Source organism: Entelurus aequoreus, linkage group LG03 (genome assembly GCF_033978785.1).
Source record: "Entelurus aequoreus isolate RoL-2023_Sb linkage group LG03, RoL_Eaeq_v1.1, whole genome shotgun sequence".
In the NCBI taxonomy this organism is placed as follows: Eukaryota; Metazoa; Chordata; class Actinopteri; order Syngnathiformes; family Syngnathidae; genus Entelurus; species Entelurus aequoreus.
In genome coordinates this window covers 81129284-81156486 of record NC_084733.1, presented here as the reverse complement: position 1 = coordinate 81156486, position 27203 = coordinate 81129284, and the positions used below count along the sequence as shown (strand labels likewise).

The 27203-nt window shown below is 38.4% G+C and overlaps 1 long non-coding RNA gene across 3 annotated transcripts in view; it reads left to right on the top strand.

The window, feature by feature from the left end:
* Positions 1–21640: 21640 nt before the first annotated feature.
* Positions 21641–27203, top strand: part of LOC133646942 (uncharacterized) — a 143103-nt gene continuing 137540 nt past the window's right edge. The window contains exons 1-3 of one of the 3 annotated variants that reach the window (XR_009825394.1): positions 21691–21774; positions 22076–22129; positions 25854–25974. This is a non-coding gene — a long non-coding RNA (uncharacterized LOC133646942). Of the gene's footprint in view, positions 21775–22075; positions 22130–25853; positions 25975–27203 lie in introns of all 3 variants that reach the window. The other 2 variants (XR_009825393.1, XR_009825392.1) reach the window with 2 other exon arrangements.

The window sequence follows — 27203 nt, the reverse complement described above, 5'->3', positions numbered from 1 at the left end:
TTTTGAGCTTGGATTTGTGGTTGTTGGCGTTGAAGAACCTGACAACTTTTTTGGCTTTGGAGACTTTTTTCACCAACTTCTTGGCCTTCTCCAGAGTCTTGATGAGCTCCAGAAGATTGGATCTGACGTCGGGGCTGATGCCTTGAGGCCGACCTCTGAGGCTCTCCACCATTTCCTCCAAGCGACGCACCTGGTTGACCAGCTCCTGGCAGCGCTGCTTGTTGCACTTGGCCTTCTCCACCATCTCATGGATGGTTAAGCACAAGCGGATGGTCTCATCCAAAAGGTCTACACCAGTCTGGGACACACAAGGACAACAACAAGGTTAGACGGCTGGGACTGACAGTCAAGCAAAGATGTTGGCATCTGTAAAAGAGACAGGAAGTGCACTCCAGTCCTGGAGGCGGCGCTAAGTTGACTCAGGGAAAAGTCCAAAGGTTCGGCCACACACAATCAAGTTGAGTACTCACACCGACAGCTCCTAAAGTCTCCATCACCACGACTGTTGTTGCCCACAGTCTGCAGGAAGAGACGACAATAAAGGTCATTTATCTCTCAAAAGTCCAACCTCCAGGTGCTGATTGTCAGGAGTACGTATGGTATATACACCATACACTTGTGTGTATGTATTCATATATACAGTATATATACACAATACACTTGTGTGTATATATTTATATATACAGTATATATCATCAGACAAAGCAGGAACAACAATGTGTAACAATGTGTCAAGTCTTTGTTGATCAAACCGCACAATTGTTGTAGCTCAGACCTACTTCCTGTTTCTGGGTAATGTAGTACATAACCATTTACTCCCTAGTTTATATATTCATTTAACATATATTTCTCCAGGGTAAGAAAATTAAGAACACATTTTCATTTGCTGACTAATTACATGTTAGAGGTGTTTGAGCGTGATGATAATCTCTCATTTAACAACAAAAATGAGTGCTATAGATCACTTTTAACAAATGTGTTGGAACATAAATGAATGTTTAAGATGGACAAAAAATTTTCAAGTGTAAAACATACATGGAGAATGTCTGTAACTTGTGGACGACAGAGCAGACAGGGGACAATAAAATGAAATGATACATAAAATGATATCGATTATTACTATTATTAGTTATGATGGATAAAAACAGTACAGTTATTTGACACTGAGCTCTGACTATGTGCTTTTACTGCCATCTAGTGTCTACTTTTAAGCCTGTATGATTAAAATGAGTAAAACATCAATACAGAATTTGTTTTCCATTTTTCGTAGCAATCCTAAGGTTTTTTAGATTAAAGTTACAAGGAACACTTAAAACATTGATAATTGTTTAAAATCACAAGCTCATTCAAAAAAAAATAAGCTTCAGAGAGACATGGCAACTTTCTGAAAAAGCTGTCTCGAATTAAAGCATTTTAGGAAGCCGCCATGACAATCAATTTAAAGAGAAAAAAAACGCCGTGCAAAATCCTGCAGGACCCGATTGATGCTAAGTTTTAGTTTTGTTTAGATAGCAGTTTCATGCATTAACAAAACAGATTGTGGATTGTTACAATCGTGTTTTGAGTGTCAAAGTTGTTTGATAACGTAATCTACGATATTTCTACCTGAATAAATGCTTCTGATAATCTGTACATTACATGTTGTTACAGGTTAATGGTATTGATATCTCTGCATGACAATGTTTTAACCTTCTCTAATTATTACGATGTGAAAGTCTCTGATAAAAAATGACTACTGTCTTTCTTTTCTGCTGATCTTTTATTCAATCTTAATTAAGCAGTTAGTGTAACAATCTACATGTTATTAATGCACTCAATTGTATTCCAAACACCTGTCCCCCCTTTATTATATTCCATCTTATTGTTATTTAATAATCAATCAATCAATGTTTATTTATATAGCCCTAAATCACTAAAGTCTCAAAGGGCTGTACAAGCCACAACGGCATATGTGGGTAAGCCCCCTCTCTAGGGGAGACCGAAAGCAATGGATGTCGAGTGACATAATATTGTGAAAGTACAGTCCTTAGTGGATCTAACATAAAAGTGTGAGAGTCCAGTCCTTAGTGGATCTAACATAATAGTAAAAGAGTCCAGTCCATAGTGGATCTAACATAATAGTGAGAGTCCAGTCCATAGTGGGGCCAGCAGGAGACCATCCCGAGCGGAGACGGGTCAGCAGCACAGAGATGTCCCCAACCGATGCACAGGCGAGCGGTCCACCCGGGTCCCAACTCTGGACAGCCAGCACTTCATCCATGGCCACCGGAACCGGAATAACCCGGCGAGCGGGCAGAGGAGAAAAGAAAAGAAACGGCAGATCAACTGGTCTAAAAAGTGGGTCTATTTAAAGGCTAGAGTATTCAAATGAGTTTTAAGATGGGACTTAAATGCTTCTACTGAGGTAGCATCTCTAACTGTTACCGGGAGGGCATTCCATAGTACTGGAGCCCGAATAGAAAACGCTCTATAGCCTGCAGACTTTTTTTGGGCACTGGGAATCACTAATAAGCCGGAGTTCTTTGAACGCAGATGTCTTGCCGGGACATATGGTACAATACAATCTGCAGGATAGGATGGAGCTAGACCGTGTAGTATTTTATATGTAAGTAGTAAAACCTTAAGGTCGCATAAACCAGGCATTGCAATCTTGCAGTATGTTTATTTGTTGTGTTTATGGAATCATTTGGCATTCATTGAAGCATTTAAGTCAGCGTTTCTCAAAGTGTGGGGCGCGCCCCACTGGTGGGGAATAGAGACATGACAGGTGGGGCGCGAGGAACGGGAGGAAATTTCACTTAAAATGTTTTTTTAATTTTTAATTTAAAAAAAATTTTTTTTACTATGCTTTCAATTTCTATACACACTGTAAATCACTTTGTGATTCTGTCCGTGAAATACGCTATATAAATAAATGTAAATTACTTATTTTTCCTGTAGGCTTTAAATTTCTAGGTAGGAGCGAAAGTTTGACAGACATAGCAACAGTAACTAATGGGAGCGGGGCTAAGCGGAACAAACTTTCACGCGGATGGGTAGCAAGCTAATGTGTGGACCACAATTACACAAAATCGATAAATTTGTGACTCGCACCTCAAAGGTCGTCGAGCCAGAGCCAGCGCCTGCAGAGAAACAAAAATCTGACGGTAATCAACCAAAAAGCCAACCGAAAAGAAAATATGATGAAGGGTATCTTGCTCTTGGATTCACGGCAGCGGTGGTGGGGGTAGAGGAGAGACCCCTGTGTGTTCTGTGTCTAAAACCGCTAGCAGCAGACAGCATGAGACCCAACAAATTAAAGAGACACCTCGAAACCACACACCCCAATCACGTAAATAAGCCACTTGATTTCTTTCAAAGAAAACTAGCAGTGTACCATCAACAGGAGAAGCGCATGGTAAAAGCTGCATCAGTAAACAGTAACGCTCAAATGGCTTCATATAGAGTTGCATACAGATATGCACAATGCAAAAAACCACACACAATTGCTGAGCAGCTCATTCTGCCCGCTGCAATAGACATGGTGTCAGTCATGCTTGACGAGACAAGCGCAGCAAAATTAAAAGCTGTCCCATTGTCAAACGACACAGTTGCGAGACGTATATGCGACATTGCAAGTGATCTTGAGGTACAACTTGTAGACAAATTAAACGAAAGTCGTTTTGCTTTACAAGTGGACGAAGCTACTGACAGCAATAAAGACTGCCTGTTCATCGCATACGTCCGCTTTGTGAATGGCGAGTCACTGTGCGAGGATTTGCTGTTTTGCAAATACATAAAAAATAGAGCCACTGCTGATGAGCTGTTCAGTTTCCTCGAAGAACACGACCTTAAATGGGAAAACTGTGTGGGCTTTTGCTCTGATGGCGCACAGACCATGGCAGGGTCAAGAAACGGGCTGCAGGCTCTAATAAAGAGGGTTGCGCCAAATGCGCATTGGACACACTGTGTCATTCACCGGGAAGCACTCGCGTCAAGGCAGCTCAGCCCCGAACTCAATGAGGTTTTAACAGATGTTGTGAGCGTGGTAAATTTGATCAAAACACGACCACTGAAAGCGCGACTGTTCTCTGCACTGTGTGAGGAAATGGGAGCTGATCATACAGCCGTGCTGTTTCACAGTGAAGCAAGGTGGCTCTCCCGGGGCAAAGTGCTGTCGCGCGTCTTTGAGCTCAGGGCAGAGATTCGGATCTTTTTGGAGGAGGAGCGCATGCATGAGGCTGCAAGCAAGTTCAGTGATGAACCATTTCTGTTGAAGCTGGCCTATCTCAGCGATATGTTTGGCAAGCTGAATGAGTTCAGCTCCAAGGCAAGGATAAGCACATACCCCAACTGGCAGACAAAATCACTGCATTCTCCCGAAAGCTCGAGGGATGGGGCAGGCGCTTCGACCAACAAAATATTGATGCCTTTGAGAACCTGGGTGAGGTTGCTGAAACCACCGAATCTGGTGCCACCACAGTGATGCCCTGCATCAAGCAACACATCTCCTCCCTGAGAGAAATGTTTCACAAATACTTCCCCATTAACAGTGCTCAGTACAACTGGGTTATGGATCCATTCAATGCAGCAGGTTGGTATTTTGACATTTTTATTGAATATTATACTCATATATTATACATGCATTTTATCTGTGTTGTATGCTACCTACTAACTGGAATGTTAGTCCAGATTGTTGTGTCCAGATGATTGTTGTCAAACAGATTTATTTGCATGTATTATGTAATGAAAAATAAAGTAAGCCTATTAATTTATAATCTATCTGCAGCACCTACTGATTTCATGTCTGCTGAGGAGGACCAGTTTATTGAACTGACATCTGACTCCACCCTGAGGCTGAGGTTCACCACTCAGACTCTTTCTCAATTCTGGTTTGGAGTGGAGAGGGAGTTTCCACTAATCGGGCAGAGAGCTGTGTCCATTCTTCTCCGCTTTGCCACATCTTATCTGTGTGAGATAGGCTTTTCAGCTGTTGCTTCACTCAAAACGAAATACAGGTCTCAGCTGAACATTGAGCATGACTTAAGAGTGGCAGTGTCAAGCCTGCAACCCCGATTTGAAAAGCTGTGCAGTGCAAAACAGGCTCATTGCAGGCACGAATGCTGGAGTACTGTAAAACTCATGTTCACAACCCTGTCTTGCCAAATGCATAGCTCCTCCTTTTTTTTGTGTGTAAAGATTGCAAAGTGGCACTTTTATTTTATTTATTATTGAACTTGATGCAAGTTATAACACTTTTGTTATATTTATTATTGAACTTGATGCAAGTTATACCACAGCTGCACAGTTTTTTTATTTATTATTGAACTTGATGTTATTTTATGTTATTGAGTTTGAATGTATACAACTTGATGTTACTTGATGTTCAATAAATTTAAAAATGTTAAGCTTGGCATTAGCGTTCTGTTGGGGCGATGGGGGCAGGTGAGGCTTGAAAACTCCCCCTTGTCCAAAGTGGGGGATGACAAAAAAAGTTTGAGAAGCACTGATTTAAGTGAAGCCGAACAAGGAAATAAAAAAATATTGTTTGCTGTGGCTGTCACTGGGGTTTGCAACATTCGTGTGACGCATGTTGTTTCACTTTTTGTTTATTGTTTTTTCTGAAATTGTTTTATTTAAATTTTTTTCTGTAATTATAATTTTTTCATCAATAAATCAAACACTATTTATACAGTACTTTTCATGCACAGGCAAGTGGCTACACAAAGTGCTTTACACCAAAAGGGAAGTAAAAAAGACACACACAAACACACACACACACACACACCCACACGCACACACACACACACATTCTCGTATTTCGTACCTTCTTGAGACCTCCGAAAAATGCCTACCTCTTTAGGACCACCCTTTCTAGAAAGAAAAACATAACATTTTAGCAGTATTATAATAAAAGTCATAATTTTACTCAACGCAAGTCAAAATGTAACTACAAAAACGGAACATTTGTGCAATATTATGATGAAAGTTGGAATTTTACTCAATAACAGTCGCAATTTTACAGAAAAGCTTTAAATATTGGCAATTTTATGAAAAGAGTCGTAATTTTACTCGACATAAGTCACAATTTTAGAAGAAAAGTGTTCAATTTTGGCAATATTATAATAATAATTGGAATTTCTAAACTAAAATTAACGCCATCTAAAATTGGTATGAATCATATTTTATAGTATATGTAAAAAATATATAAATATAGATGATACATAACAATAAATTAATAATAACTTAACATTGATAGAATAATAATAGTAATAATAGCAATAAATAAAATAGAAAAAAGCTAATAAAATATTAAGAACATAAGAGGAGTTTAACATAATTAGTAAAAATCTAGAATAAAAAGTTGCGTCTTTAAGCTATTTTTTTTTTTTTTAATGTCTCTGCAGTCATGAAATGTAAAAATGTTTTCCAGGCCACCGTATAAATAAGCGACTTTATAGTTTTGATGTTCTTTATTATTTCACCTGTTATTATTTTAAATGCTTTACTCTTATTAGATGTACAATGTCTCGTGTTTATGAAGTTGTGCAGCACTCTGCAAATATAAACAAAGTGGATTTGGATTCACTCACCTTCACTGCGGTTCTTCCCGGGTCCACCTGGGTTCTGGTGCGCCACCCGTGGGATTTTCAACGGGGAGCAATGGAAAATCTGAATTGCAGAAGATGAAAGTTTGCAGAACTTTGGCTTTTCATCTGCTTGAAGACGCTGAGCAGCTCCAAATGTCAGAGAACACATTAGCCGCACCTCCAAACACTTCCTGCTGGAGGCAAAGTTGTCAGACTGTCAGGTCTGTGTGATCATGTTTTGTTTTAGTCATGTTCGGTTTTGTTTTTGGGCTTTTTGTGCACTTTTGTTTGTCACCTTAGCAACCATTAGTTTCACCTGGTTCACATCGTCATGTCACGCACCTGTTTTCACGTTTTGAGTCACGCACCTGTTGTTAATCATGTCTGTGTTATTTAAGCTTTTAATTTTCTGTTGGTCAGCCTGGCGACATCACATTCACACTCTTGATACCCTGTTTCATGTTCATAGTCCATGCTGCCCTGTTCACGTCCATGCCAAGTAAGTTTTGTTTATTAATGCCACAGTTAGTGTTTTTGTTTCATTGTTCATAGTTTCTGCCTTTGTGCAAGTTTTGTTTTCATAGTCAAGTTTTTACCTCCGCTGTGAGCGCCTTTTGTTTGCACCTTTTTGATTAATTAAATAAACATGTATTTAAATTCACGTCTCGCACGCGCCAATTTTCCGTTGCCTTCTGGGAGAACGAACCACGCCAAGGACCAAGTCATGACATTGACATGTTTGCATCAGCTGTGGCATGCTGGGAATTTGTTGCAGTTATTTACTCGAGTTCGGCTGCGGTTTCTGGGATATCCTGATGTCATTTGTCAGCGTTATTTTAGGTTTGACAGCACTTGGAAACTGTCATGATCTGTGGTCTGGATCATGTTTTTTGTTATTTTCGGTTTAAGACTCCATAGTTCCTGTTTGCACTCTCTTGTTTGTTTTAGTTTCCATGACGACTGATTAGTTTCACCTGTCTCATGTGTTTGACTCACGCACCTGCTTTAATCAGAGACTATTACTACCAACAAACAATAAAGAAAGCCCAGCAGCGACTGTACTTCCTAAGAAGGCCGAGAAAATTTGGCATGCCACCCAAAATTCTCAGCAACTTCTATAGAAGTACGGGTGAGAGTGTCCTTGCCAGCTCAATCACGGTCTGGTATGGAAACTGCACTGCTAAGGACAGGAAGGCACTCCAGCGAGTGATTAAAACTGCTCAGTACATATCAGGAGCAGCCTTCCCCTCACTACAGGAGATGTAGTAGTCCCCCTCCCGCCCTCTCATGAATCTTGATCTTGTTTTTTTCGGTTTTGGACATCTTTTCTGTCATGATCTGTGGTCTGAATCATGTTTTTTGTTATTTTCGGTTTAAGACTCCATAGTTCCTGTTTGCGCTCTCTTGTTTGTTTTAGTTTCCATAACGACTGATTAGTTTCACCTGTCTCATGTGTTTGACTCACGCACCTGCTTTAATCAGAGACTATTATTTAAGCCTGTTTTTGTTACGGCGCACACGCATTCCGTGCTTTCCTCTTCTGCAGCAGCGCTCAGAAGCTGCGCTGAGAGCACCAGACACGCCCCCGCGCTCATCACGCAGACCGCGCCCACACTCCAGCGCAGCCGGAGGCAATCTACACCCAACGTACCTGGATTTGATGAGGGACGACAGTATAAGAACCTTCGACGCTGACTCATCGTCGTCGGAACGTCGCTCTGCTCACAGTAAGCTTCACGTATCTGACTTCCCTCCAGCTCTCGCTCGTTTGCCTTTTTCCTTGTGCCTCATTTCCTGATCCCAGTGTTGTCTTTCGTTCTTCCCCACAGTACCCGTGTCCCAGCCTCGCTGTATACCTCCGCTGCCATATTTCCCTCCTGGACTCTGCTTGCTCTCCCCGATCCTTGACCCCGTTTTGGACTTTCGGATTTCGCCCTCCTGCCACGACCCCGCTTGGACCTTGGACCCCCCTCTTGAATCATTCCCTTTGGATTTGGACACTTTGCATTCAACACGCACCTCAACAAACCTTACGGTATTTATATGGTGAAATTCACACACATTGTTTCTCATGCAAACACATGGTAGCATACACACCCCATTCACTCATCAAGAACACAATACAACCTATTGAGCTTGATATCCTGTTGTCGTGCCGTCTCCTTCCCCAGTACGACATAACAGTACGTTCCGACCACAATGGAACCAGACGGCACTCCTAAGTCTTCGCACGGACCTCTGGCTAGGACTTCCCCCAGTGCAGACTTGTCCTCACTCCAGTCTGCCATCCAACAACACCGGATCCGTTTTTCCACCCTGGAGGACAAATTGGACGTTGCTTTCGCCAACCTGTTGTCCAAAATCGACAACCTCAGCACTGGTCAGGTGACACCCCCCACACCTGTCATTAGCCCACCCAATACACTCGCCACCGGGGGAGCTACACCCCTCCGGGAACCTAAGATAGCTAGTCCTAAAAGTTTTGAGGGTAATTTTGAAGACTGTCGCGGCTTCTTGCTTCAATGCGAGTTCATTTTTCTACACCAACCTTCACGTTATGCTAATGACGGTGCTAACGGTTCTACGATCGGACTAAAACTGGACTCACTGGTGATGGTGGCAGAGAAGAGGACTGTGGAAAAACTAGTGAGCATCCTGGATGATGCCAGTCACCCTCTGCATACCGTTGTCAGTAGCCAGAGGAGCCTGTTCAGTGCTAGACTGCTTCATCCCAAGTGCAGGACTAATAGACTAAAAAACTCCTTTGTCCCACACGCCATTAGACTGTACAACTCCTCTCTGGGAGGGAGGGCGGGTATTAGAATGACGGGGGATGCAAAACAATAACAGTGTAATATGTTTTCATAACATGGTCACTAATGCCTAGTTTCTCTTGTTATATTCTTATTTTACTGTTATATTTGTATTCTCATTGATGCTTTTTGTTTTTATTCTATTGTAATATTTTTCTATTTTGTTTCCATTTATACCCCCATTATTTACTTTTTTAAATTCGATCTCAATTCTGTACACTGCTGCTGGAATTCTAATTTTCCTGAGGGAACTCTCCTGAAGGAATCAATAAAGTACTATCTATCTATCTATCTATCTATCTATCTATCTATCTATCTATCTATCTATCTATCTATCTATCTATCTATCTACCTAACACACAAATGTTCTTAATGACTACTGAAATGTTCATCAAAGGACATTGTCATTGTGAATTTAAATTATGTATGTATATTGACAATATAGACCAGTGGTGGCCAACCATTTCGAGCCCAAGATCCCTGGTCTCAGCCAAAAACCAAAGCAAGATCTACCCCTGTGTCAACTATGTTTTATGTGTGTGTATGGTATATATGTATGTACATATATATATATATATATATATATATATATATATATATATATATATATATATATATATATATATATATATATATATATATATATATATATACAAAAATATATATATATATATATATGTGTGTGTGTGTATATATATATATATATGTATATATGTATATATGCATATATGTATATATGTATATATATATATATATATATATATATATATATGTGTGTGTGTGTGTGTGTGTGTGTGTGTGTGTGTGTGTGTGTGTGTGTGTGTGTGTGTGTGTGTGTGTGTGTGTGTGTGTGTGAGTGAGGATGTCAGTGAGTGAGCGAAAGAGAGTTTTTGATTGATTGATTGATTGAAACTTTTATTAGTAGATTGCACGGTGAAGTACATATTCCGTACAATTGACCACTAGATGGTAACACCCGAATAAGTTTTTCAACTTGTTTAAGTCGGGGTCCACGTTAATCAATTCATGGTACAAATATATACTATCAGCATAATTCAGTCATCACACAAGTTAATCATCAGAGTATATACATTGAATTATTTACATTATTTACAATCCGGGGGGTGGGATGCGGAGGGGGTTGGGACGGGGGGGTTAGGTTGGGTTGCTATCAGCATACTTCAGTCATCAACAATTATATCATCTGAGAAATTGACATTTTAACAGTGTAGGTCTCACTTCGTAGGATATGTATAGCGAGCGGTGAACATAGTGAGCTCAGAAAGCATAAGAACAAGTATATACATTTGATTAGGGCTGGGCGATATGGCCTTTTTTTAATATCTCAATATTTTTAGGCTATATCGCGATACACAATATAGATCGCAATATTTTGCCTTAGCCTTGAATGAACACTTGATGCATATAATCACAGCACTATGATGATTCTATGTGTCTACATTAAAACATTCTTGTTCATACTGCATTAATATATGCTCTAATTAAACTTTCATGCAGAGAGGGAAATCACAACTAAGTCAATTTACCAAAACTGTATTTATTAAACAGTTATTAAGCAGTGGCACAAACATTCATGTCATTTCCAAAACAGAAAGTGCAAGATTGTCAGAGACATTTTAAAACAAGCTATGAGGGCACTTTTCTGCATGATGTCACTAAGATGACATATCAAAACAACACTAAATTAAAGTGCACTTTTTGTACAGAACGTTTTAATAGTTTAAAACAAATAAAGTGCACTTTTGTGCATGATGTCACACAAGATATTTCAATAAGTGTCAAATAAAAATGAGCTGCATAATAGGAAATCAAATCCTTCGCTATGTGGTAGGTTCCTGCGGACGTTATCTCCTTATGTCGTGGACTTTTTTTTTTCATACGGTGTTGATGTGGAAATGGTTGCCTCGGCATTTTGTTGGTGTGGCACCGAACGGAGATGTTGACATGCGGAGTAAGCACTCTTCATTCTTTAGCGGGTGACTTTTCAAATGATGCTACATATTAGCAGTAATGCTACTTTTTGTAGAAACGCTTTCGCCACACACTTGACATATTACGATTGTCTGTTTGATATATTCCCACTTGAAGCCAAACCACCGCCAGACGATGGACCCCGTGCTGTTTTTTTTGGGAATTAATTCTTCCTTCACTTGTTACCAGATTCGCACCTTCTTTCTCTCGTATTACCAGTCGCACCACAGCTAACTTTAGCCATGCTGCTACCTCTCTGCTCAACGAGGGCTTATACGTATGTGACGTATGTAAGAAGGTGCGCTTGATTAAGTCTCTGTGAGAAGGAGAGACTAGAAAGAGTGAGAAGAGCCTGTAGTGTAATGCCTGCAGCTAAAAGCAACTGCGTGAGAACGTATACTCGAATATCACGATATAGTAATTTTCTATATCGCACAGAGACAAACCCGCGATATATCGAGTATATCGATATATCGCCCAGCCCTACATTTGATTATTTACATTTGATTATTTATAATCCGAGGAGGTGGGATGTGGTGGGGGGAGAGGGTTAGGCTAGGGTTGTAGCTGCTTGGAGGTGTTTTTTTAGTGCGGTTTTGAAAAAGGATAGAGATGCACTTTATTTTACACCTGTTGGGAGTGCATTCCATATTGATGTGGCATATAAAGAGAATGAGTTAAGACCTTTGTTAGTTCGGAATCTGGGTTTAACGTGGTTTGTGGAGCTCCCCCTGGTGTTGTGGTTATGGCGGTCATTTACGTTCTGGAAGTAGTTTGACATGTACTTCAGTATCAGGGAGGTGTAGAGAATTTTATAGACAAGGCTCAGTGCAAGTTGTTTTACTCTGTCCTTCACCCTTAGCCAGCCCACTTTGGAGAAGTGGGTAGGAGTGAGGTGTGATCTGGGGTGGAGGTCTAGAAGTAACCTGACTATCTTGTTCTGGGATGTTTGATTTGAGGGTTTTGGAGGTGCTGGGGTACCAGGAAGTGCATTCTAGAATCTTCGTGGTGTTTTTGTTGACCAGAGAGGAGATTCTGTGGAGAAATCTTGTTCGTTGGTTGACCTTTTTGATTACCTTGGTTGCCATTTTATCACAGGAAAGATTAGCCTCTGGAATGGAACCTAGGTAGGTGACCTCATCCTTCCTGGTGATAACAATGTCACCCACTTTAATAGTGAAGTCACTGACTTTCTTAAGGTTGATTTGGGACCCAAATAGGATGGATTCCGTTTTACCTAAGTGTATGGATAGATTATTGTCAGCGAGCCAGGTGCAAATTCTACAGAGTTCGGCACTGAGGATTTTTTCCACCTGTGATTGGTCCTTGCCGGATACGAGCAGGGCCGAGTCATCCGCAAACAGGAACGATTCACAGTCGCATGTGTTGTGCTAGATTTAGAGAATTGTTTACTTTTTTGTTGTTTACTGTTCTTATTTCCCTCTGTAGATTAGTTAGTCTAGATTAGATTATTTGTCACTGTAGATAATTTAGTTAGGGTAGATTTTGTAACTAAAGGATCAATAAATTCCAACTCACCACCATTAGGTTGAATTTGTAGAATTTACAAGCTAGGTATCTTGAAATGGTTGTAAAATGTTCCAAACTGTATACATCAGATCACTTTCTAATAAAATTACTGTATGTGCTTTGAAGAAATAACTCATGACCAAAATTATGCGATACCTGACCAACAATGCTTTAAAAAATTGAACTGTAAGAGTGTTGCACCCGAAAACTTAGCAACCTTTGGAAATCTTACGTTTTCTCTGTTAGACCTAAATGCGAGAAGCTTGATAAAGCATCACGATGACTTACTTGCTTTGTTGGCTAGTTTAGATCACACGTTTATTGTCATAGGATGTAGTGAAATTTGGGGGAACGACAGATAATATTTGAACACACTCAACCTGGATGGCTATGTCCTCTACAATAAAAACAGAACAGGTCGACCAGGTGGGGGTGTGTGCATATATGTAGACTCAAAATGCTGTGAGCATCCGTGATGACCTATATATAGAATATGGTTTATCAGATGCCTTATTTAAAGACGTACATGTTGAAAATAAGAACAATTTAATTATAGGTATAATATATCGACCTTCGGATTCTGGCCCAAATTGTTTTTTGACCAAATTGGATGATTTATGAAATTGTATAAATCATACAAATCATAATAGTTTTATTCTAGATGATTTTAACATTAATTTAGCTAAAAATAATTACATGGAAAATTACTTTTTAAGTTGTCTTTATTCTTTGTCGTGTTTGCCTACAATTAATACATATACTAGAGCAGTGTTTTTCAACCTTTTTTGAGTCAAGACACATTTTTTGCGTTGAAAAAATGCGGAGGCACACCACCAGCAGAAATCATTAAAAAATTCAACTCAGTTGACAGTAAAAAGTTGTTGTCACAATTGTTGGATATGACTTTAAAGCATAACCAAGCATGCATCAATATAGCTCTTGTCTCAAAGTAGGTGTACTGTCACCACCTGTCACATCACACCCTGACTTATTTGGAGTTCTTTGCTGTTTTCCTGTGTGTAGTGTTTTAGTTCTTGTCTTGCGCTCCTATTTTGGTGGCTTTTTCTCTTTTTTTGGTGTTTTCCTGTAGCAGTTTCATGTCTTCCTTTGAGTGATATTTCCCACATCTACTTTGTTTTAGCAATCAAGAATATGTCAGTTGTTTTTATCCTTCTTTGTGGGGACATTGCTGATTGTCATGTCATGTTCGGATGTACATTGTGGACGCCGTCTTTGCTCCACAGTAAGTCTTTGCTGTCGTCCAGCATTCTGTTTTTGTTTACTTTGTAGCCAGTTCAGTTTTAGTTTTGTTCTGCATAGCCTTCCCTAACTTTCATTGCCTTTTCTTAAGGGCACTCACCTTTTGTTTATTTTTGGTTTAAGCATTAGACACATTTTTACCTGCACGCTGCCTCCCGCTGTTTCGGACATCTACAAAGCAATTAGCTACCGGTCGCCACCTACTGATATGGAATAGTATTACACGTTTACTCTGCCGAGCTCTAGACAGCACCGACACTCAACAACAACACATAATTTGCAGACTATAATTACTGGTTTGCAAAAAATATTTTTAACCCAAATAGGTGAAATTAGATAATCTCCCACGGCACACCAGACTGTATCTCACGGCACACTAGTGTGCCGCGGCACAGTGGTTGAAAAACACTGTACTAGAGAGACAGAAACCTCCAAATCCATCATTGACAGTATTATCATAAATGTAATACTGTCAGACATTTCTGATCACTTTCCTATTATTCTCTTCATCGAGCTTGAACTAAAGTCTGGGGATCAACATAGTAAACTTCCTTCCAAAAGGAAACTTAAACTATTATCGAAAATATACTTAGATTATCTGAAAACCTTAGGCACAAAATGTGGGATTCTATCTATAGCTGTATAACTCTGCAAGAGGCATATCATGCTTTTATCAATGAAGTAACTTAACAGCGTTAACGCTATGATACGAGAAAAGAATATAAAAAATTATACAAAAGTGAAACATGCATGGCTCACTAAGGGCATAATGAAGTCAATCAAAAAGAAAAAGAAACGGTATGAATGCTGCATCAAAAGTCCAACTGAGGAAAAAAAAAAAAAAAGTACTCTAGATATAAAAATTAATTAAGTAGTGTCACACGAACAAGTAAGCAGAACTATTATACTGATCGTATTAAGGCTTCTTGTGGCGATCAAAAGCAATGCTGGAAATTATTAAATAATGTGCTCAGCCGGGGGTAAAAAACCCACTGTCCTTCCTGACACCAAAATTCAACTAAATGAAAATGACTATCCCAATGATGCCACCAGTTTTAATAATTACTACAGGTGAAACACTTATGAAAAACATAACTCCACAAAAGGGAACAGCATGCCATTACCGCAGGGATAACTATTTCAACTTTTTTTTACTTACACCTACTAATAAATCAGAAGTCATTAAAATTATTATGAACCTGAAAAGCTCCCAAACTACTGGTGTGGATGATGTGTGTAGTAAAATTGTCAAATTCATAGTACAAGAAATTGTAGATCCGCTTGTCTATTGTATAAATCTCTCTCTGCTCCATGGAGTTGTACCTAAAATTACTAAGATTGAAAAAAATTATACCAATTCACAAAGCTGGTGATAAAACAACTTGCAAAATTATTGACCCATATCGATTCTACCAACATTCTCAAAGGTACTTGAGAAGAAAATTACCACCAGTATGGCAATCCTTGATCAATGACACTGTTGATAATGGTGAGTGTGCAATCAGTGTTTTCCTTGATTCATCAAAAGCATTTGATACCATTGATCTTGAAATTTTATTGAGTAAATTGCAAAGTTATTTATTCGAAAGGGAGCAATATGTGCAAATAAATGACAGCAAATCTCCAAGTAAAATTATAACATGGGGAGTTCCACGAGGCTCCATATTGGAACCACTTCTTTTCATATATATATAAATGACTTTGTGAACTCATCAATTATTCTTCACAAAGTAATGTTTGCTGATGACACCAATTTATTTATGTTACACAAAAATCCTGAAAGCCTTCAAACTATTGTCAATAGTGAATTAGTCAAAGTAGATAGATGGTTCAAATGTAATAAATTATCCTTAAATATAAATAAAGCAAACTTTATTATATTTCATTCAAATAGAAGCCATAAAAACTTTGATAAGATACTGATTAAAATAAATGGTAAAGCAATTGAGAGAGTTAAGAGGATTAAATTCCTTGGAGTATACATAGATGAATTTCTACATTTCAAAAGCCATATTGAATATTTGATGAATACATTTTTTAAATATGCCGGTCTACTCTCAAAATTGAGGCACTTTCTTCCTCTTAACGCTCTCCTAATTCTGTATCGGACTTTATTTGAACCACATATAAACTATTGCAATGTCATATGGTGTAACACGTATCCTAGTTAACCTACAAAACTGGAGATTCTTCAGAAGAAAGTCATACGTGTTATATCATCAGATCCTCTTTTTTATGGGTACAATCTTTTGAAGCTTACTAAGTGCAACCGATTCCACACTGCTTGTAATATGTATAACGTAGTATACAGATTAAATTCTAGACTCTGCCTGCACATTCCAGTGACCACTCCTTCTCATAGACATAACACAAGAAGTAAACCTTTATTAAGAGGGAAACATTGTCATCTAAAGTGTACATGCTTTAGTATATCCTGTGGAGGCCCGATGATCTGGAATGAGATTAATAGCCCTATAAAAGAATCACATTCTTTAAACATATTTAAAAAGCGTTTTAAGCTAAATGTATTGCTATGTTATGCTTAGTATATGTAGCACACCGCTCATGGCTGAGGGTTTCACATTAGTCGCATAATTTTGGTCTTGACCTCTGTATGTATAATAAGATTATCGCAAATCTTCAAGATGCAATTTTTTTTCTATTTCAAATTTGAATAATCAGATATCAAGACTGATTTGGTGGATTTAAAGCTTCCTTCTCTATAAATGTCAACCTGTTGGTAGGTTGGTATGAAATTGGAAATGAGTATCGGGTGGGTAGATTTTGAAATGAATTGTATTGTACTGTATTTCGTATATTATATGATGATGTATATTTTAACTGTGGGTCCCTATCCATAAACTGTACGTTTCTAGGGATTACCTTTTTGCAGAACGGACTCTGACATTAACATAATAAACAATAATGTAATATACAATTATGTCTGTAAATAAATAATTAGATAAGTCTGTTGGTCACTCTCTGGGGGTGTGATCCTTTTTTTTTTTTTTCCTAATATTTTCGTGATCGACCGGTAGGGTCCCAAAGATTGACTGGTAGATCACAATCGACGGGTTGGCGACCCCTGATATAGAAGATGTAAACAAATGATTGTTTCACCTCAATTTGCTTTTTTGCTCCATATCGATAATTTTTCTGTTGCATCTTAGTAATAATCACACAAACACTTAACGCGTCCCCTAGAAATATACAACAATCGCACGTCATAGACGAGCAATGGTGGCGATAGTGAACTCTGTGTGACTGTGGCCTTTTTTGACGTGAGAAGCAAAAGTTGGACACATTCTCACAGCTCTTTCTGATTTCCTCCAATGCAGTGTGGTTAGCTCACAGTCGTGTGTTCAGATGCAAGGATGTATGACACGATACGCACGTGAAAAAGACCCTGTAGCTGTGGTTTCCCCTCCAACACAGCAATGTGACAGTGAAGCCCTGACATGATAATTAGAGCTCTATAGTCTGAGTAGGCTCCCCTACTGTTTCCTGCCGCCTGAAATAAACTTCTTCACAGCATGCAACATCTGAATTTTTTTTTTTAAAACAGACCAACATGTTAACCCGCCTGCACGCAAAACAAAAGTTCCAAATATTTGTGGAAATGGTTGAAATAACCTTGACTTCCTGGATCTGTAGATGCAAATACTGTATTTTTTGTACTATAAGCCGCTACTTTTTAAATTTTTAATACAGTGCGCTTAATTTATGGATTTTTCATCGCCAACAGCCATAATGTTTTGTATTCAATAAATGATTTTCGTAAAACACCAAACTGGCACTCAAAAGGTGTGTAATTGTTTGCGCTATGATGTCATCTTTTGGATGAGTTCTCTCACTGCCGGTGCTGCTAGTTGAACATCCTCAGTACCGTATTTTTCGGAGTATAAGTCGCTCCGGAGTATAAGTCGCACCGGCCGAAAATGCATAATAAAGAAGGAAAAAAAACATATATAAGTCGCACTGGAGTATAAGTCGCATTTTTTGGGGAAATGTATTTGATTAAACCCAACACCAAGAAAAGACATTTGAAAGGCAATTTAAAATAAATAAAGAATAGTGAACAACAGGCTGAATAAGTGTACGTTATATGAGGCATAAATAACCAACTGAGAACGTGCCTGGTATGTTAACGTAACATATTATGGTAAGAGTCATTAAAATAACTATAACATATAGAACATGCTATACGTTTACCAAACAATCTGTCACTCCTAATCGCTAAATCCCATGAAATCTTATACGTCTAGTCTCTTACGTGAATGAGCTAAATAATATTATTTGATATTTTACGGTAATGTGTTAATAATTTCACACATAAGTCGCTTGTAAGTGCTGTTGAAACTTACACTTAATATTTTTGTTTTAAGGGTTAATATTTTTTGTTGAAAATTATTATGGTTGTGAATTCATGTTACATTTTTTGTGAATAAGACACATTTTGTACTATTAAAAGGGGCAATTTATTTCCTATGTTACACCGCTATTCTCGCGAGGTTTGGTTTACTATTAGAGACTGCGAGACCTGCATTCGCCCAGACATGAAAAAGACTTTGAGCGAGCCATCAGCAGCAGCAAGAACATTTCGCTAGCTGAACAAGGTATTTTGTTATATTGTGTCGAATTGTTCTTTATATTTATTAAGTACATTGGTTTAATTATTGTGCGCTTATTTAGTATGCACAAGACTGAAGTATTTGCTGCCCAAGAACCTCCGAAGTGGCAGGCGGCCACGAGGTAGCTATTTTGTTTAGCACTTTAGTTTCCTGTGACTGAACTATGTCTAAAGCATTGTATTTCATGTCTTGTCCTGTAGTTTTCACGGCATAAACCCAAGTAAAGAGCCCGTCTTTAAGAAGCCGTGCCAGTGTTGTCATTTTGGAGTCACATCGCTCCTGAGTATAAGTCGCACCCCCGGCCAAACTATGAAAAAAAACTGAGACTTATAGTTCGAAAAATACGGTATTTCCTTCTGTTTAGTGCTTTGCACCGGAAGTACATGTGCCGTTCCGTCTTCTAGTCGTCCACAGTGTTTCTACTCGCATGGTTTCTTAATGCATCTAAACAACGTTTGTAAGTTTGACAATATAACTAAAACAATTCATACTTATTAAACCATCTCATGTTTGATAGTAGTGATTTCATGCATATTTGTACGTGTTATCGTATTGTGATCTAGCTGGCGTCATTAGCATTAGCAAATATGCTAACATGTTTACGAGTGGAGCCTATCGAGCTACACTCGGGCGAAAGGCAAGATACACCCTGGACAAGTCGCCACCTCAGAAACCATCACCCGGAAAATATATTTGAAGCCAGCAAAGTCAAACATCAATTTGTGAGGTATTTACACTATTAAAAGTTAAATTGTTGGTTAACTTTTTTGAGAAACAGCTTTTTCTAGACTGATATAAACATGTCCACTGTGGAGGACACTGCTTCTCAAAAAGTAAAAGTTGAAAGACACCAAAGTGAACATTATTGTTTACAATATGGATGTTTACAATATCACTTTAAAGACACTCAACAGTAAGTTCTTTTTATTATTTGTTCCTGCACAATTCTTTGCACTTCAAAATACATGTTTTTAGTATGATTAGATAGGGGTGTAACGGTACACAAAAATTTCGGTTCAGTACGTACCTCGGTTTTGAGGTCACGGTCCGGTTCATTTTCGGTACAGTAAGAAAACAACAAAATATACATTTTTGGGTTATTTATTTACCAAATTTTCAAAATCTTCCACCAAAAATATTTTTCTTAGTGGAATATTTGATGTGAAGTAATCAGAACCTTGGATAGGTCAATAATTCATAATAACATTGATTTGGATTCAATATTATGTTTTGAGCAATGACAGTTTGAAAGAAAAAAAACAGCTTTGTTTTATTAGTCAACATTGCAACTTTTTCTAAATTACATTTAACCTTTAAGCTTTTTTATTTCACTTTTGTTATGTTTTTGTTTATTTTAATAGTATTTTTAGAATGTGCCGTGGGCCTTTAAAACATTAGCTGTGGGCCGCAAATGGCCTCCGGGGCACACTTTTGACACCCCTGCTATAGATAATAAAAAATGTAATCTGATAAATCGATGGATAAAAAGCAGAGCCTGGCGACGCATGCGCATTTATCATAACTCTCTCGCTCTCTCTGTCTCTGCCCCTCCCTCACCAATGCTGCTGGCACCTTCACAATTTTTTGTTTTTAACCCCTTCTTAACCCTGAACGTACATTGAAAATACACGCAACCCTAACTCAAAATGCCGGACATTTGAGGCTTTTAAGAAACTCCGCCCGGACAGCTCCGCAAAAGAGGACATGTCCGGTGAAAAGAGGACGTATGGTCAGTCTATCGTAGCCCGTTAGCCGTGTGTTGTGCCTCGGTGTGCATTGTTTACACAACGTGCGTTACGCTACTTAATATGTCCATGTGGAAACTCGTTCGGTACACCTCCGAACCGAACCGAAACCCCCGTACCGAAACGGTTCAATACAAATACACGTACCGTTACATCCCTATGATTAAAACATTTGAGCATTATGTTTGTGTTCAATTACAGTAAATGTGTTTATACTAAACATACCTGCCTCTTCATGTAACACACTATAACATTTTTAAGTCTTTTTTGGGGGGGACATATACCACAATAATATCGTACCATGAAATGTTGATACCATTACATCCTTAGCTTTGAGCATATATTAATTTGATCAAACACTGCGGAAATGTCTGTGACAATAGTCAATCAGAGTCGACTTTCTCCCGTTCCACATCCAGTTTCAAGATACCGCAGAAGTAAACAGAATCCTAGATATGAATAAAATGACCAACTTTGGAGCTAAATGCGCAGCAGAGGGGAGGGGAATAAATGTTAGCTGTGACTTGGACTTATCTAGGGCCCTATGATAGCGGACAGAATCACGAAATTGGCCAATAAAATCGCAATCTACTATTACACACTGAAAGTCATGGAAATTGACATCATGGGACTCAATGTGTGCAATTCACAAAACACTCACCTCCATGGAGCCGGGCCAGCCTGAGGCCGCCACTCTAGTTGGCAGCCCTGCACCCTTCTTTGGCCAACTCTCTGCCTGCCTCTCGGACACTTTGACTCAAATATCGAAGCGGCCACCTCAAACACACATGAGCCAAAAAACTACAAAATTAACTCCACACTAGAGAGCTGATTATTTTCCAAATACTTCTACGGGTCAGGTCAGGGCCGGCCCGTGGCATAGGCCGTATAGGCAAATGCTAAGGGCGCCGTCCATCAGGGGGCGCCACGCCAGTGCCACAAATGTTGGGGGGAAAAAAAAAAGTTGGTACTATTATTTCTAAATACAAAAAATAATCCAACGCTAATTAAAATGCAAAGTAAAGCCTATTTAATAGAAATATTATTTGTTACAACATTAACCCCCCCTCCTCCCCCGCACGGTGTGCCCCCTCCCTTCCCGTATCATGACTCTTTTTGGACGTCACCACATAAAAAAGTCAACACAAGATGTCAAAACAGCCAAAACTGTCAGGTGCCCAGGGAAGAAAAAAGAGAAAAGAAGAGGAGGAGAAACAAGAAAAAGACAGAGTAGGTAACGTTAGCCTACATGAAATTATTTGTCTGTTACAGAATGTGATAGTAACCTGGCTTTTAGCATTAAGCTAATGTTACATGATTCGGCAATTGCTAATCAATAAATAGCTAGTTCTGTTTTAACGTCGGGTTAATATTGTGGAGGGGGCTAAATTGTTATGGAAAATAATAATGTAACGTTAGGTAATTACAGTACTCCCGCCTTACATTCCTCAGGGACATTTGTATTAGATCTTCTAAGCAGATGTTTTTTGTTTACATTGTTATTGCCTTCTGGTTAGCTAATGTTTGCCTTGCAGGCACCTAAAATCTTGCCTAGGGCGCCAGATTGGTTAGGGCCAGGCCTGGGTCAGGTAATATGTTTTTTTTTTCAGATTTGATGACTACATGTCACCCAAAAGATGTGTAAAAAACATGGTGCTACTTCTGCTAATGCTAACCAATTGGCTGTAGTGGATGTGACCACTGATGCAATGGTGTACATATCTTTATTGGTGAATGAATAATAGCTTGACAGCTCATTATACTTAGTTTTGGCCACCAATGATATAATATCTGGCACATCATTATGTTGGCTTTCTTTTACTTAATGGGGTCATATTATGATTTTTTTTTTGTACATTTAAAAACACTTCCTTGTGGTCTACATAACATGTAATGGTGGTTCTTTATATATCTATCTATATATATTTTGTTTTAAAGACCATCTCAAAGCCACTTTCTTTAGTTATTTACTAGGGGTGTGGGAAAAAAATCGATTCGAATTCAAATCGCCATTCTCACGTTGTACGATTCAGTATCGATTCTCATTTGTCAAAAATCTATTTTTTATTTTAATTTTTTCATTTTATTTATTTTTTTTATTAATCAATCCAACAAAACAATACACAGAAATACCAAAACAATGCAATCCAATTCCAAAACCAAACACGACCCAGCAACACTCAGAACTGCAATAAACAGAGCAATTGAGAGGAGACACAAACACGACACAGAACAATCCAAAAATAGTGAAACAAAAATGAATATTATCAACAACAGTATCAATATGAGTAACAATTTCATCATAGCAGTGATTAAAAATCCCTCATTGACATTATCATTAGACATTTCTAAAAAGAATAATAATAATGCAATACAAATGAACAATAGTGTCACAGTGGCTTACACTTGCATCGCATCTCATAAGCTTGACAACACACTGTGTCCAATATTTTCACAAAGATAAAATAAGTCATATTTTTTGTTCATTTAATAGTTAAAACAAATTTACATTATTGCAATCAGTTGATAAAACATTGTCCTTTACAATTATAAAAGCTTTTTACAAAAATCTACTACTCTGCTTGCATGTCAGCAGACTGGGGTAGATCCTGCTGAAATCTATGTATTGAATGAATAGAGAATTGTTTTGAATCGGAAAAATATAGTTTTCGATTTATAATCGAATCGTGACCCCAAGAATCGATATTGAATCGAATCGTGGGACACCCAAAGATTCGCAGCCCTTTTATTTAACCAGTATGCTAAAACAATTTTGAACTAACCTCTTTAGTTGTTAGTATAGATGCTTGTATGTGCTTACAAAAAAAGAATGATCTTACTCGAAATCGAATGATATGAACATTTTTTTTGTAATGAGTTTTTTTGGAACACGGACCAGTCCTGTGCACATACATTTGAAAAACTGTAACTTCCCAAACAAAAGCAACAAAACTGAAGCTTTTGCTAAAAAACAGGTGTGCCCAAATGTTTTGCGTCCAAAAGCCAACATTTTAAATTTCCCAATGGTCTGTGGGCCAAATAGCGATTTTTACCATGCAACAGCACCATGAGTGAGGAATTTAGCCTCATACCGCTACATATTCATGTAAGTAATGTGCCTAATTCAGTTAACATGCAACTCTACATCTTTTATCTACAGTTTTAACATTAAAACATACAAAATGTCATTTCCTGCATATTTTTCGCTCTTTCCAGGTGTTGTCCCATAACCTCCTAGATATTTCATCTTTCAAACTTTACCCAGACAGATTAAACATATAGGGGTGAAAAATCTGGAAGCATTTAGGTTTTCATTATAGGACTTGGGCAAAGCACGGTGACCGAGATTATCCTTTTCCATAGCGTGTCAAAAAGTCACAACTTTACTGTAGCACAGGGGTCTTAAATTCAAATGTTACTAGTTCCTAAAAAATACATAGATTTTACAATTAAAAAAACCAACTGGCAGCTCAGTCACCAGTATTTCACCGTAACAATTATTGTGGTTTTTACACTAAATTACTGCAAATTAGAAAAAAACGGTACCACTATTGTTTTTACATTAAAATTCTGGTGACTGAGCTGCCAGTTTTTACCGTAAAATCCATGGCCATTTTTTTTTACAGTGCATTACTGTACATCATACGTTGAATAGTACCACTGTTATGTTTACCGCACAATTCTAGCGACTGAGCGGCTACTTGTTTATCGTAAAATCTACATTCCCTGTTTTTATAGGGCATTACTGTAAATGTAAATATGGTACCACTGATGATTTTACAGTACATTTCTAGCGACTGAGCTGCCTGGTTTTTAGGGTAAAATCAACAGACTTTTTCACAGTGTAGTCTTCCGGACATGCATTCAAGGATTGTGCAGCCTAAAAGAGGTCAGTATGAATATGAACTACATTTGGTAGACCGCTTATAACGGGCCAAACAAAATGACACGACGGGCCAAATTTGCCCCACGGGCCTCACTTTGGGCATCACTGCTAAAAAAATAAATGTTCTTGTAAGTTGCTTCCTAAACACCGCTTGCTACTTGCCTGCAGCAGTACTGTGAAACCAGGCATTTATACCAGCATGTAATTAGCCAGAAATGTTGGACTCTTGGCAAAGACAGCAAGACAGCACTTGCCGCCAATCAGCGGCAGGTGAAGGGAAACAGCACTCAAGGAGCCAAGCAGGAAATGGAACCAAAATAAGAGCGCTGAAAGGAAACAAACACCAACCAAGGAACCACAACCCGACGTGAATGTGACAAATCGTCACAGTGAGGCCCTAATTACACTTGTAATTATTTATTATTATTTCTAATAAAGCATGTGGTCTGCCAAAAAACAAGAAGACAGAGAAGGAGGAATCAGTGTTGCCAACTTAGTGATGTTGTCGCTATAGTTCAGACAGACAGACCCCTCTACTTTCTTTTCTCACCAAAAAAGTGACTAGCGACAGAAGCGAAAAAAGGAAGTTAATTGGAAGTTCAAAACATGTGTTTTGCTTTTCTTGTTTTTGATTCACTCTTTGGGAGTAGGTCGTGGCCATTATGCAAATTTAACGATCACATAAGTACATCATCTGGAAGTAGTTTTAGACTTTAAATTTAATCTGCCAGTTTGTTAATCTGCCTGTTTATATGTGGAAAAATGGTATGCATTACACACCAGCTGTTTTATTATAACGTGCATCATAAATTTGGACGCATTGAAATCGCCATGTAAAATCGTTAATGCTAGTCTAAGCATGTCTATGGCAAGTAAATTAGTATTGAGCTAGCGCATTTTGAAAAGTGGAGCCTTAGTGTACTTTTAAGCACCTTCCTTTTGCTTTTTTGGCATATAAAATTGTAACATTACCTCGAAGCAATCTGGTTGAGTCCACTCTGAATGCTTGACTGTTTGTATCCCGACCAAGTGCTTGCACCGTTGTGAGTTTGCAACCGGACGTGACGTGCAACAAAGGTATCAAAATATGGCATTGTTTGATTCAACGTGAACTATTGATGAACTTTGGTTGGTACCTATAAAAGTACCAAATTTGGTACCCGTGCATATCTGAAGCACATCATACTTTTTCGTGCACCTCTCCTCTTGTCTCATTTTTTCACCTTCTTATGTCTCCTGTCTCTGCCTCAAGCTCTGTGTTTTGTTTTTACCCAGTCTTACTCCTCTCTGCTGACGTGGCCGACATGTCCTGATGATGTAAATGAGCGTAATCATTAATATAGCCACAAGGCATAAGATCAAACAAAATCATTGTTTTATCTTCTACCTTTTTGATTTAATATCTTTATTTTGTTGTCTTCCTGCAGATTCTAAGTAACAGGAAGGGGCTGCTACCAGAGCCCAACCTAGCTCAGCTGTTGACCAGTATGACAAATCCTGCAGCCTTGCAAATCCTCATGAGACCTTTTTACACTGGGAAAAGAGGAGGTGAGAGTCTTATATTGATGTTTCAGTGACATACGTTTGTACAAATACAACACACAACTCCTATTGCTGGGATTTACATGACGTCACATCCGGCTCATTGAATATGCGTGGTGGTCAAGCAGCATCTGTTCTCAATGAGTAATAGGTGCCATTTAGCATTTCTCGAAGAAAAATGCCGTATGCCTGTGTTGTTTTCGGCTGTATGAACTGCTCAAATCGAGAAAAGGATAAACCTTACTTCAGAGTTCCTCGAGAGGTAATCAAGAAGGGCGTAAGAGTGAAAGATTTTACAAAAGATGACGACAAAAGTAGCACGCAGTCCAGTCCAACTTAGGGAACAGATTCAAAAAACGCACAAATTTGCCGTGACCACTTCATTAAAGGTTTGTTTGATATATTTTTAATATACAAACGTACTTTACTTGTTTAGTATTTCCCTTAGAAGTATTACCTTAATATTATTTTTATTTTATTTAAAAAAAAACCAAACATGAAAGTCAGAGTCAAAGATGTCAGGGAAAATACTTCGACATCTCCCCTCTTGTTTATTTTGTACACAAATGTGTCAGAGTACATATGACTAGGGATGATGTTTGATAAGAAATTATCGATTTCGAGCCTATTATCGAATCCTCTTATCGAACCGATTCCTTATCGATTTTCTTATCGAGTCCAGATAGGTTGTTGTATATGGAAAAAAACACAATATTTGGTTTAACAAATCACTTCACATTCTCTACTGCTCGCTATTATAGTATTACCATATCCGAGTTATTGTGCAGAAATGTGGGGAAATAACTACAAATGTGCGCTACATTCGTTAACCGTGTTACAAAAAAGATCAATTAGACTGATACATAATGTTGGATATAGAGAACATACAAACACTTTATTTATTGAGTCAAAAATATTAAAGTTTGATGATTTGGTAAAATTGCAAACAGCTAAAATGATGTGGAATTAAATGATGGAATGGATTGAGTAAAGAAGTTAAACATTGTACTGATATGATCCAGTTTTAGAGGTTGTTCAAATGAATAGTGCTTACAAAGTACAAAGAAGAAGAATTATGAGAAATACTTTCAACCTTATTAGGGCCCGCACGGCCCATTGTAAAAGGAATCCCAACGGGAGTCCTTTTGCAATGGGACGAAAGGACCTATTGAAATTGTAAGGTTTTATTATTATTATTATTAGGGCCCGCACGGCCCATTGTAAAAGGAATCCCA